This window comes from Rhinolophus sinicus, chromosome 3 (genome assembly GCF_057876585.1).
Source record: "Rhinolophus sinicus isolate RSI-liver-muscle chromosome 3, RSI-T2T, whole genome shotgun sequence".
NCBI lineage: Eukaryota > Metazoa > Chordata > Mammalia > Chiroptera > Rhinolophidae > Rhinolophus > Rhinolophus sinicus.
Window position 1 is genome coordinate 47,226,392 of NC_142503.1, and position 12,819 is coordinate 47,239,210.

The 12,819-nt window shown below is 41.5% G+C and overlaps 1 long non-coding RNA gene across 1 annotated transcript in view; it reads right to left on the minus strand.

The window, feature by feature from the left end:
• Nucleotides 1-1,770: 1,770 nt before the first annotated feature.
• Nucleotides 1,771-12,819, minus strand: part of LOC109445683 (uncharacterized) — a 296,083-nt gene continuing 285,034 nt past the window's right edge. The window contains exons 3-5 of the long non-coding RNA XR_016020639.1: nt 12,530-12,587; nt 2,999-3,174; nt 1,771-2,718 (exon numbers count right to left, since the gene is read on the minus strand). This is a non-coding gene — a long non-coding RNA (uncharacterized LOC109445683). The remainder of the gene's footprint in view (nt 2,719-2,998; nt 3,175-12,529; nt 12,588-12,819) is intronic.

Consider the following 12,819-nt stretch of genomic DNA (forward strand, 5'->3'; position numbering starts at 1 on the left):
CTGTGTGACCACATGCCAATCCATGGTAAGGAACCCACAGCCCTGGACGGAGTTGGTGGTCCTGATGGCAGGCGTCTGAGGCAAGAGACCCAAGCAAGGAGTGTTCTGTATGAGTTCTGGAATGTTGCTTGGAGCACATATTCTAGTCCTGGGGATAATTTCCACGTGATAGAGTCTACCTGGGAGGCCCCATCCCATTTGGCACCCTCCCATTACAAAGAGGCCCTGCTTGGAAACTTCATTTTTCTTATAACAGATGCTGGATTTCAGTCCAGATGCCTTAGACATGTTTGTAGTGTGTGTGCGGGGCTCTGGCCGGGCTGGAAATAGAGCCAAAAAGTGCTGGGACAGTGAGTGAAAGCCCTTGCTCCACGCCAGGCTCTTTGAACATGTTTGTTTTCTCCTAGAAACTTGGCTGGCGGCAGCAAGGTTACCAAAGTGGAAAGTGAAATGGGCTGAGATCTGCCTCTGGATTCCCCCATAGCTTTCCAGGGGAAAAGTCACCCACACATCTTAGCAGCACTCTTCCATCTTTGGGACAGTAATTTCAAAATTTTGTCAGCGTAAGAATCAGCTGGGGAGTCTATCAACAATGCAGATTCCCAAGCCTCACCCCACAATCTGGCAAGAATCGGCATTTCTGGGAAGCCCCCCACGTAATTCTGGTTCAGGTATTTCCACACACATGTTGGGAAACACCGCGTGGGGCCTCTTTGGTGGCCCTCCAAGAGGCCAGTGCTAAGGACCTTGGGTTTCTCTCCAGCCACCTGGCTGTTGCCCTCTGTTGGTAATTCCTAAGCTCTAGAACCCACCTATTCTCGTGACTACAAAACTAGGTGAATAAAGATGCCTCTTACGCTTGCCCATCCCTTTCCTGTGAACAGGAAACAGCACGTGGGCTATCGTGAACAGCGTGTGTCTATGAGACCTCTCGAAACAGGTGTCTGGAAGCTGATGTAAATAAACAGCAGAAAAGATAAGTTATTAGCTTGCTTTTGCCACTCTGAGGCACTCACTGGTCAGTCTCACACCAGTTCAGATTGCTTAGAGACTGCCTTACTTGTTGGTTGTTATGTATTTTTGTCCCCCAAACAAACTTATAACTTCTTGGGAAGAGGCCCCGATCTTATTTTTTTCCTCCTATATACTCCAGAGCATCTACTCTATAATTGGTGCTCAATACAGGATGAGAGTTTCTAAATTATTATCAGGTTGCTTCCAAAAGTTCACTCTTAAGTCAGTTATTTGGATCTTGTTTCTCATTAGGACAATGCTATAAAAGGTAATTGTGTTCCTGGGGCAGCCCCTAAATGTCTATTTAACCAGCAATGTAGCTGAACTATAGTTCTAATAGTACTACAAAACCTAAAATCATCTATAATAATTGCTTTTATGGGAAAATGTGTTCCAGATTCCAATTGAAGATGCCAGCAACTCATTATTCTGGCCACAATTCCAGGACAAGACTTGACCCATTTGCAGTTAGGACTCCCCCAGTGTGTGCACACAAACACACTGGACTGGCTTTCTTTGTGGGGTTCCAAAGATGGAGAAGGGGTGCAAGAAGACAAATACCTGTTTGGAGATTGGATGAGGAGAAAGGGACAGGGGTGCTCCAGTAGGCCTGACGCAGTCAGGAGGGTGGGTCTGGAAGAAGGTGAATTTGGGGGCTGTGGGGTTAGAGAGTGATCCAGAGGGCACTGACGCCCTTGGCTGTGACAGCAGAGGCCAGTCGGGGGCTGTTGTGGCAGCCACAGCAGTAGCAGCACAAGTTGTGGCAGCCACATTGGCCAGGGTCCCAGCTCAAGTCTGTAGATATGTTGGGGAGGTGGTGGTGTTTTGATTATTTATTGCTAGGTAAAAAGCGTGCCAAAACACAGTGGTTTAAAACAACCACCATTTTATTTGCTCACAGTTGTTCAATAGGGGCTTGCCAGTAGTCAGAGGTGGCTGCATTCAGCTGGCAGGGAGGCTGAGGTCTGGACTTTGCTGGGTGCTGGGACGCGTGGACTCACTCTCTCTCTTCATGTAGTCTCGGGGCTTCTCTATGTGGCCGCTTTGCTGACTCTTTCCACATGGTTGCGCCAGCAGAGCAGCCAGACTTCTTACATGACAGCTCAGGATATTCAAGGCGCAAAAATAGAAACTTCCAGGCCTTCTTAAAACTAGTCTGGCCACTGGCACAGCTTCACTTCTGGTTAAAGTGGTCACTGGGCAGTCCAGATTCAAGGCATGGATTCCAGGAGGCATGGTCCATTGGAGGCTACTAAAGTAACCGACTCCCATGGTTGTGGCCATTCCGTATGGGTGAGAGGCTCCAAAACCAAGAATGTTTAGCTAAAGCTTCTCCATTACAACCACCACAACCATACTGCTGACATTCCTAGAAGAAGCCTCTAAATAATTTTTCATTTGTCATTTCTCTTCATGTCTAAAACATAGATATTTGGCTGCAGAATCCCTCCTTTCACTTTTTCCTTCACATCTTCTCAGCCCATTCTTTCTTTTCATGGACACAGCTACCTACTTTATACAGGCAGTGTTCTCAGTCTTAGCGTCATAAACCCTTGGTAAATTACAGTGGGTTTTGAGGTACATCGAGATAAGAGTATATTAAAGCCCTAAAGTTTTCAAATGGTTTATTATATTTAAACAGTCAACTACAGTAGATTTGAGGCTGGTTCTATAATAATGTTCCTTTCAGATTTATGTATTTACCTGAGAGGGAGAGAAAGAGGTGGAGTTGGTGTTAGTGCTCTGGGAATTATATATAACCTTGGCAGTAACAATCCTAGCTGCTTCCCCCAATATCCTCTCTCCTTCAGGCAAAACTTCTCTTTTATTTGAGGTGGCAATATGCCTAGCCTCTCTTCCAGCTAAGTGTGGCCATATGACTAAGTTCTGGCTAATGAAATATAAGGGGAAATAGTATTTGGGACTTTCAGAAAGGTTGCTTAAAGGGAACTAACTTAACTGGGAAGGAATCCTTCAAACTTACTTTGGATTTCTTCTTCCTGTTGCCTGTACTATGGATGCAATAGTTGGATCTCCAGCAGCCATTTGGGACCATGAGGTAACATTAGAGTAGTGGCCACATTCCAGGATACGTAGAATGTAAAGGTAGATGGACTCTGGGTTAGTGATGACCATGGAGCTTTATTCCAGCCCTGAACTCTAGAAATAGACATAGAGATCTAGATCAAGGTGGATAGATAGAGAGGTCCTTTTATTCAAGCAAGTATTTCCGTGAATTATTTATTCAAACAATTCATCTTACCTTATGTACCTGCTCATAATCCATTATGCATGCCATGTTTTATGTATGTTACATCAGAAAAGTGATTAAGAACCACTTGTGAAGGTCACAGGAAATTTTTACCTGGACCATCTCCCAATTCTCTCTGTGTTCCTCAGCTCTCTTGTCTAAACAATCCCTAATGGATTGAGGAAGTATTGCTTCTGGGCTATAATGATCCCTGGCAACCACTAATCTTTTTAGTGTCTCCATAGTTTTACCTTTTCCACAATGTCATAAAGTTGGAATCATACACTACATAGTCTTTTCAGATTGGTTTCTTTTGCTTCGTAAAATGCATATGTATGCCTTTTTATGGATTGGGAGCTCGTTTCCTGTTAGTGTTAAATAATATTCCATTGTCTGGATGTACCACAGCTTGTTTATCCATTCACCTACTGAAGGACATCTTGGGTGCTTCCAAGTTTTAGCAATAATGTATAAAGCTGCTGTAAACATTCATGTGCAGATTTTCTGTGGACAGAAACTTCTAACTCTTTTGGGTAAATATCAAATAGCTCAATTGCTGGATTATGTGGTAACAGTATGTTTGGTTTTCTAAGAAGCCACCAAACTTGTCTTTCACAGAGTAGAAGTTTTTAATTTAATGATGTCCAGCTTATTTCTTTCATGGATTGTGCTTTGGTGGTGTATCTAAAAAGTCATCGCCATGCTCAAGGTCATCTAGGTTTTCTCCAATGTTACCTTCTAGGAGTTTTATAGTTTTGCATTTTATATTTAGGTATGATCCACTTTGAGTTATGTCTTGTGAAGTGTGAAAGGTCTCTGTCTGGACTCACTCTTTCGCATGTGGATGTTCAGTTGTTCCAGCAGCATTTCTTGAAGAGACACGATTTTGTTTCATCCGTATTTTTCCAAACATATCCCCAGTGACTAGCACAGGGCCTGAATATACATTTAATATTTGTTAAATGAATAAACAAATCTCCAAACCTTGCCTGAGGTATGTAACTTCATTGTAACAGTCAAGTGGCTCCTCAAACTTGATATCTCTTTGAATTTTCCCTACAGGTTTTTCCCTATTTTTGTTTATGATTTAGACATTTTACTTCAGTTTTTTGAATTCTGAAGGGAGTTACCCACTGTAACTATTTAAATAGTAAAACTGAGAGTCCCTTACTCCATTTTATCTTAGGGCTTTATGAAAATGATAAAAGGATTTGATGAGAGTGATTGGACAGATACTCTGAAGTATAAGCCAATATAATGTAGGTATTAATTGCATGTACTTAATTAAAAAATACACTCTGAGTCTCTATCAGTCCAAATCCCTTCTCACTGAAATCAGACACCACCTTTAACCTATGGGGCTAAGGGAGCCGTCTCTGTGTTGTAGCCTCTTGGATGCTCCGTGGTGATTGTGACTCAAGCAGTCTCATCTGTCTGGAATGTCTGTTTCTTGCTTCAGTGTCCTCATTATTAAATTTTAGTTTTGGTTTGTAATTTGTCCAAATGCAGGTTTTGAAGACTATGTCTTTATGAATTGATTTCTGCAGAAGATTCTGCATTCTTCTAATATGCTCTGAAAAATATTGGCTGTCGCTCAAAGACATAGTGGCTGTCTATTTCTCTAACTCAAGGGCTCATGGTTATTTTACAAAAGTTAGCACCCTCTGGTCTGGTACCATTGTGAAGTTCTGCCCATGGGTGAAGCCCTTTACTCATTCATTGGAAAGAAGCTCTTTCTGCTTAAACTTTGAACTAAGAAGGGAGTAATGTATCCCTGAGGACCAGCCTGGTAGAGAAGAATGTGGAACACTTGGGCAGCTTTTCGCCATATAAAGCGGGTCTCCATGTGGTGCTAAGACCACGGGGAGAGAGAGAGAGAGAGAGAGAGAGAGAGAGAGAGAGAGAGAGAGAGAGAGAGAGTTAAAGAGGTTGTGCCTTTGAAGCTTGTAATACCTACCACTGTACCTTATACAACACTATGTACAACTTTTGCTTGTTCACATTAATATTTCTTACAGTTCCTGTTTTGTTTATGTTTATGTCCAAACATGGTTCCACTGATAGTATATATTTCTTTAATGCCAATCCTTTTGAGTGCTATCTCAGGTTTTAAGATTTTTAGAAATATAACTGCATCGCTAATTTGGTTGTCTATTATATACACCCAGAACTTCATGTAAACAGGGGGTTTAAAAGTGACTTTTTATGATGAAGATAACTTATCAGCAACTTCAGCACCAGATACTGAGATAGTTTTTGAATGAGGGTAGAGGTTTGAGTACGGCTTCACTGCTGGAGTTTCTTCAGGAGATGTAGGCATTTTGGAAACAGACAGAAGCACAATGTAAAAAAACATTTGGTCACACTTTCCAAGGGATCAAGTGAACTAGAAAAGAGCATAAACATCTCACACTGATTGGCAATGATGCTGCTGACGACAATGGTTTCAATCTTCTCCTTTGTGGAATCTGAACATGCCTTGGAGATAAACACATCTGGACAGGCTAGAAGCTAATCATGTAAATAAGAACTAGTGTCATGCTCCTGTCCAAAAGGGAATCTAAAGGGGCTAGTTAAGATTTGCTGAGCAGATAATAAAGAAGTCGAATATCATCTGCCTATCCTTTCGTTTACCTTTATTGTTTATCTGATTTCATAGGAACTGTATTATTAGTCCACCATGTGCCAAAACACCCAGCCCTTAGGTCTAAACATATTTACTTCTCAGTGCTTATCATACAGTTAGAGCTGGAAAATGAGTGTCAAACATGTTATGAAGCGCTGCATGCTGAATGCTGTACCATCAGCAGGGGCTTGGCTGTGACAACATCTGGGACGACAGATGGTGGGGTCTTGTATGGGGCTGTAACCTCCATGGACAGGCACTGGCTACCCTCTGAACCTTAGCTGTAACCCACAAAATGACACAGCAACTTTTGCTTGGTGTCTTGTTGAGTTTTAGAAATCTTTAGAAATTATAATCAAACAGTAAAACACAAATGGAAAACTTTCAACTATTGCCACATGTGTGAGAATGGAATCGTTTTCTCCATTTTGATGCTGTCAATTTTTTCCTGTATTTTATGTTTATTTTTAGTTTCTTTTCAGTTTGGTTTCAAAGATTAGCTAGGTTTCAAATATCATTTTCTCCAGGTGCCTTCTAATTTTGCAAACACTGAATAAACTCACTACATGGTAATTAAGGCTATGAGAGAAGAACAGTTTTACTCGTAGCATCTCACCTTCACCAAGTTGTCATCTCCCTTAGTAAGAAAACCAGTCCCAAGAGTAACCCATTACATTTTTACTATGTTGACCTTTTGAAGGAACCAAGATATTCATCATTGAATTATTATCCCCTGGGACCACTGTTTGACAAAACATTTTAAAAAGGAAAATTAGTATTTTCAGGTCAATTCTGCAACCCTAAACATCATTTTTTAGTTAGTGTCAAATCTCCTTTTAGAAATGGAAGATTACTTCATCAGCAACCCACTGAAATTTAAGCTCAGCATATTCTTCCAGAAAATGTGGATCTTGCTCTTGGCTTTCTAGAAGTGATCTAATTCTGATGGCTATATTAAAACACACACATGCACACACAAAGGATTTGAAGAGTTTTGTTTCACATTGGGAAAACACTTCAGTTTATGGCCATGTACTTCATCAAAATGCTCTATCTTAGTACAAGGGACTATAAGTTTCATATCAAAGAGATATTTGAAGATCCCTCTAAATGAAAAGCCTAGGATTATCTGGGTAAATTTCAGACTTTTTCTTCTGCTGGAAAAAACATTACAGTGCAGCCTCTTCATGACAGTGGTCTTGGTAGACAGCACTAAGGGCCATAATCCAGAGTGTTGGATTCTAGAGCTTGTTAAACCACAGAATGCAGACCCCACATTTGTAGTTTCTGATTCGGTAGGTCTGGGGTGGGGACTAAGAATTTGGATTTCTATCAAGTTCCAAAGTGATACCGATCCTGACCACACTTTGAGAGCCACTTGACTAGAGCTTGGGCAGGGGATGCCCATCAGTGGTCAAAGGAAGCCGACTAGGAAACGTCAGAATCTGGATTAAGATGCACCAAGGAAGTGAGGTGACACAAATTGACTAAGGAGGTCAGGTTTATAGGTAGTGAGACAGAGCAGAGAATCTGAAAAGAAAGGGCACAAACATGAAGCTATCACATCTGCCAAGGTAGCCCACTCCAGTGATGAGGAAATCCAAAGGAAGAGGTTCTCAGCAGGCCAGGTGGAGGTAGAGCATGGAGATAAGAGGCATCCAGGCTCAGGTCACTCAGCTGCGGGGTGAGGAAAGGGCTCTAAGCCCAAGAGGACAACTGGTAAGAACAGCACAGGACCCGAGTCTTCAGGAACATGGAGAAACCCAGTAGATTAACAGAAAAAAATTCAACATAATGTTAGGATAATTCTTGCTGCTTTAATAGAAAAACCCCCAAGCTACAGTGGCTAAGCTCGTGAGAGTTTCTCTCCTGCTCCAAAACATTTCAAAGCAAGTATTCTTAACTGTTAGATAGCTCTCCTCCAAGCAGTGACCCAGTGATCCAGGCACTGTCCAACTTATGGCTCTGCCATCATCAAATGTGGCTGTAAAGGTTATGGATGAGAGGGAAAAGCAGAGAGAATCACATATATGGGGTTTGTAATGGGGGAGGCCTAAAAGCAGCATTTATCCCTTCTGCCTAAAATCCACTGGTCAGGAATTGATCACACAGCCACGTAAACCCAGCAAATGTAGGTGTGTCCAGCATGAAAAAGAAACAAGTTTCATGGCCAGCTAGCCAGTCTCTACCAGACTCAGATAAAGAGGAGCAAGGCAGAATGCAAGAGGAATGTTCTCCCCCCAACCAGTGTGATGCAACCAAGTATTCTAACTGAGGGCATGAGCTCATTCAGCCTGTTTTGTCACTGCACTGGTCTTGCAGGTGGGGAGCAAAGATGAACAAAGAAGCTGTGGATGAGGCAGGGCCTAGAGAGCAGCCATGGATGCCGAGCTTTTATTGACTACACTTAAGGGAGGTTGTGTTCTCTGAACAAACGCTCTGTCATCTAAAAATATCACATCAAGGAACACAGTTGTATCCTGCAGCTACAAAAGGAGATGAATGTTTTCTCCATCTTATATCTTTTGACTAAATCCATCCAGAATGTCCCAGATTAGTTTGTGTTTCTAATGTGTGTTCACATTTTTCGCTTTGCGTGTATTTTTAGAATTTGGTTGTATTATTTGTAAATGTTAATTGAGAAAGCCTACCACTAACCTTCCTCAAATTAACACATTTAGGGAAGATCTTCAAGGATGACACAATTGCACATAAGAGGTTTTGAATGGACAAAAAGACTGAGGACTGTTTATTTTGGGGAAATGAAGACAGAGTGGGACTATCATCATAAAAAAATGCTCTGGAAGTGTCTTGATGAGTGTTCCCTTTTCATCACTGTTTGGGAGAAATAGCCCTCTCCCCACTTCCTTTATTTGCCTTGAAAACCAATATAAGTTCTGGGAATCTAAATCTCTAAAACATACAAACCACAGAATTATTCTAAAAGGATTTTTAAAATGTTCAACCATTAAAAAAAAAAATCACACCACTGAAATTATTGAGGGATGATTTGCTGCTGGGCCTAGTATGGGATGAAGGCGTGATCTGTGGGCTGGTCGGTGGGGTTGTGGCTGAATCCATGGTGAGTCCACAGCAGTCTCACTGATAAGTCATGAGTTTTCACTGTTGTTTTGTTTTGTGTTAGTTTGGGGCATTTATTATTCACTGTTGTTTATGTTTTGGGTAGAGACTAATAACTGGTTCAAAGCATTGATTTAGAATTATGTAAAAAAATTACATGAAAATAATAATATAAAATTATAGTGTTATTTTGAAGTTATACTATCTAAACTCCAGAAAAATCCTTAATAGCAATTAAGTTAGACCACAGTCATTCTGGATAAGCATTCTTTTGCAATACTTAAAAGTGAGATATGATAAGTGAGAACATAAGCCTTCAGATTTCTCAAAAGAGGGAAAGGAGACAGCTCGTATGCACTGAAGCTATTCTCATGGAGCAGTAGGATATGCTGGAGGAGAGCAAGGGTTTAATGTTGGAGCAGGATGGTTCTCAGCCCCAACTGCACTTTAAAATAATCTGGGGGGTGGGGGGAGGTTGTAAAAATAGCAATTCCTGGAGTTCCCCCCGATCCATTAAATCTGAATCTCTGGGGTGGGATCTGGGCAGTGAAGTATTTTCCTAAATCTCTTGAGAACCACTGGCCTGGGAGACTCTCTCAGTTGCCTCCCTTTTTTCACTTGATCAATGGATAAAGTGGAAGGGGGAAATGCTCCAAACAAGACAAGGAGGGCACCCTGTGGAGCCTTCCTGGGAGGAGAAGGTAGAATGGGAGAAGGGCCATTGGCTTCTTCCGGTTCCATAACCAACCAAGAGAACCTCTACCTAATCTGACCTGTGCACAGGTTCTACTAACTGGTTTGTCTTGAGGATCTCAAGGTTCTTGACTGCTGGGAATCTAGAACCCAATTTTATTACGTCTTTCCCCGTGGTCCTAGGTCACACCCTGTCTCCTTTCAGCGTGGTTATCAACCTAGGATCACTGGCTCCAGCCCCAGAGTTTCTGCTGACTTTATGCCATTGGCATTCATCTATTTATTTGTTTACCCCACATACATTCACTTCCCCATAGTAGGCACTGACAACTATTTGGCACCTGGCCTGGGCTGGGTTGCGAAGTAACCAGATTCAAGGTTCTACACTGGAGCCCTGAGGCTATGGTGCCACACCTCTCCTGAACCTTAGTGACTGTGGCCATTGTCAGAGGCTGGACTCTAGGGTACAGCCTGCTGCTGATGGACTATGACAAGCTCACCCAACACATCCACGCTCCAAAGTGTAGGCTACATAATGCTGCTAGGGACCAACACCCTGTATCAGGTGAATACCAACCAGTACTACTCAGGCATTGGAATCATTAGAGCTAAAATAATAGCTAGAAAGCTCTTCTTTGATGCTAACCCTTTTTTTCTGGGCCATGATACTGAAGAAAAGACATTCTTTCGTATTTTCTCATCCTTGAGCCTCTCTGTTGGACCACACAGACTGGCTTTTCTCTACCATTTCTATTGCTGAAGAGGTTTCCATCCAAAAACTACATAAATCAACGAGCGTACATTTTGTAGCCTATCAGAGGAAGAACAGCTCAAAATGCTATCTTTGAGTGTGTCATAGGTAGGTTATTTTATGATTGCCATAGACACCTGCTTTTAAAAGTTTACAGGCCACAGTTGTGCTACCCAAATCTTATGTGGGAAATTTCAATCTTGAATGGGATAATTATTCAGATAATTATTTGCCGAAGGTAAATTCTGGCCCTAACATCGGTGGGTGGGATTCTTAAAACCAGGGAAAGGTAGACTAGTCCTACCTTCAAGATGAAGAAATATTTCTCTCCTGATAGCACTTCAGCATTGACACCTGCACGTCAAGGCATGTGGCTGGCTTTGCTTTCCAACACAGAGACCAGTCAACAGGTTCTGCCTCAGGAGCAGCAGAAACAAAATGAATTCTCAAGAGAGAGCATCTCTGCATCATGCTAACCGTCCATCTCTCTAGGCCCTCTGAGCTCTATCTATATGTCAAGATAAATCAGCAGAAAGTTATGGGTCTGGCCCACTGTAGTTAAACTCCCCAAAGAAATATCTTCACTGACTTACGATTTAATAAACAGCTTGCCCTCGGTGTTTATTGCAGGTCAGTGTAAGAAATGGCTGTAAGAAAATCTTTTCTACATCTTCTGTAAGCCACTTTTAGTCTATACTGTCATTTATTAAAAAAATCAATTCAATAAAAACCTCCAAGAATTTATTGCCAGGAGAAAACCCGTCCCTACCAAAGAATTCATAAGCTTCGTTGATCAGAGACTGAAAACTATAAAACTCAACATCTCTTGCCTTTTCCTCTAATTGCCATGAAACGTAGAGCTCAGCTTAGTGCTCTCGTGTACCAATTAATTCTCTTTAACTGAGGCCTCTGACATGTTTATCTTCTCTCCCTTCTAATTTCTGACCTTTGTCCTACTTTGATCCTTACATTAATGGTTCTAATGCATATGTCTTCTTTGGAAATTGTTAACTTTGGAAGTGGGCTGAGGCATCCAAGTCTCACTGCTTGATCTTCCTGACTCTTCGGCTCAGGTAACTCTCATCGCCCCTAAGGAAGTTTCCAAGGGAGCAAGACGGAAATTGTATGTATTTTGATAGGGTTTGGGACTTCCCATAAGAGTGGAGACGCAATAGCAGGCTGTGGTGGGGAGTACTCCTAGGGAAATCATTGTCTGAATAGGGAGGCTGAGAAACTGAATGGACCAATGTAGTAAGAGATGGGAATCCTGAAGACAAGTTGTAGCCAGGGGTCTGTTAAAACCATCAGTTCTGACTTAGAATATATAGACTACACATTCTTCTATCTTATAAAAATGACAGTGCTGAAATGACCATATATTTCAAAGTCATCAACACAGCACTTATTATTGGTGCCTTATTTTTTTTAATTTCCTTTTTGTTAACAAATCAAAAGTAAGAGGCCAAGCCATGAATAGTTCTAGTATAACATGCTGCCAGGTCAGTGGGTTTTAAGTAGTCCTCTGTGTTGGGGTCCAGTGAATATGCCTCCAAGACTATCTCTATTTCTAATAACACGTTGCTCTTTCTGCACGGGTGTCGACTGTTACCGGTATGCAATATTACTGGTCAGACCCTCTGCAGAATTTCCATCCCCGCAGTACCATGGATGGAATGGAGGGTGACAAGAGGAAGAACATCCGGAAAGACATTTGCAAAATGCTGGGCAACAAAACACGACAGAAGGAAAGCTACACTGAGGTAATGGCAGACGTTTACAATTGGGAGTTTAACTTGAAATGAACACTGAATTTGATGAGAGGTGGGTGTTGCAGAGGAAGAGAGAGTAACAAGAGCATTGGAAACAGAAAGTAGAAGTGGGAGGTTGAGGGTTTGCAGACACAGGATTGAAACTGAGAAAGAATTAATTACCAAAGGAAAAGAGGTGTGCATAAAGAAACAACAACAAAATCAACAAAGGTCAGTACACATGACCCAGGCAGGTGAGACCAAGATGATCTCCAAAAAAGTGAGTAGGTAAGGCAAAGATTCTGGAACAGCGCTTTAAAACCAAATCAGTAAAATTCATCTTGTCAAATTATAAAACTACTTACACTGGGTGGGTTCTGACTTTAGATCTGAATCCAGGTTTCTGTATAGACACAACAGGACCTTCAGATTGAAAGAAAACAGGATTATTAATGAGGATCAAGAGTATTTTTGGACTTCAGATGGTTCTTACAAAGTGGTATGTTGATTAGCTAAGCATAAATGAATCAGAAACACATGGATAAAATTTCTCTTGAAGCATATAGATATTTTAAAAGAATTAAGAATAGAAAGTGCTAAAAAATAAAAACAAGAATAGAAAGTGCTGACCTAATGCATTTGTAGATCAGATGAA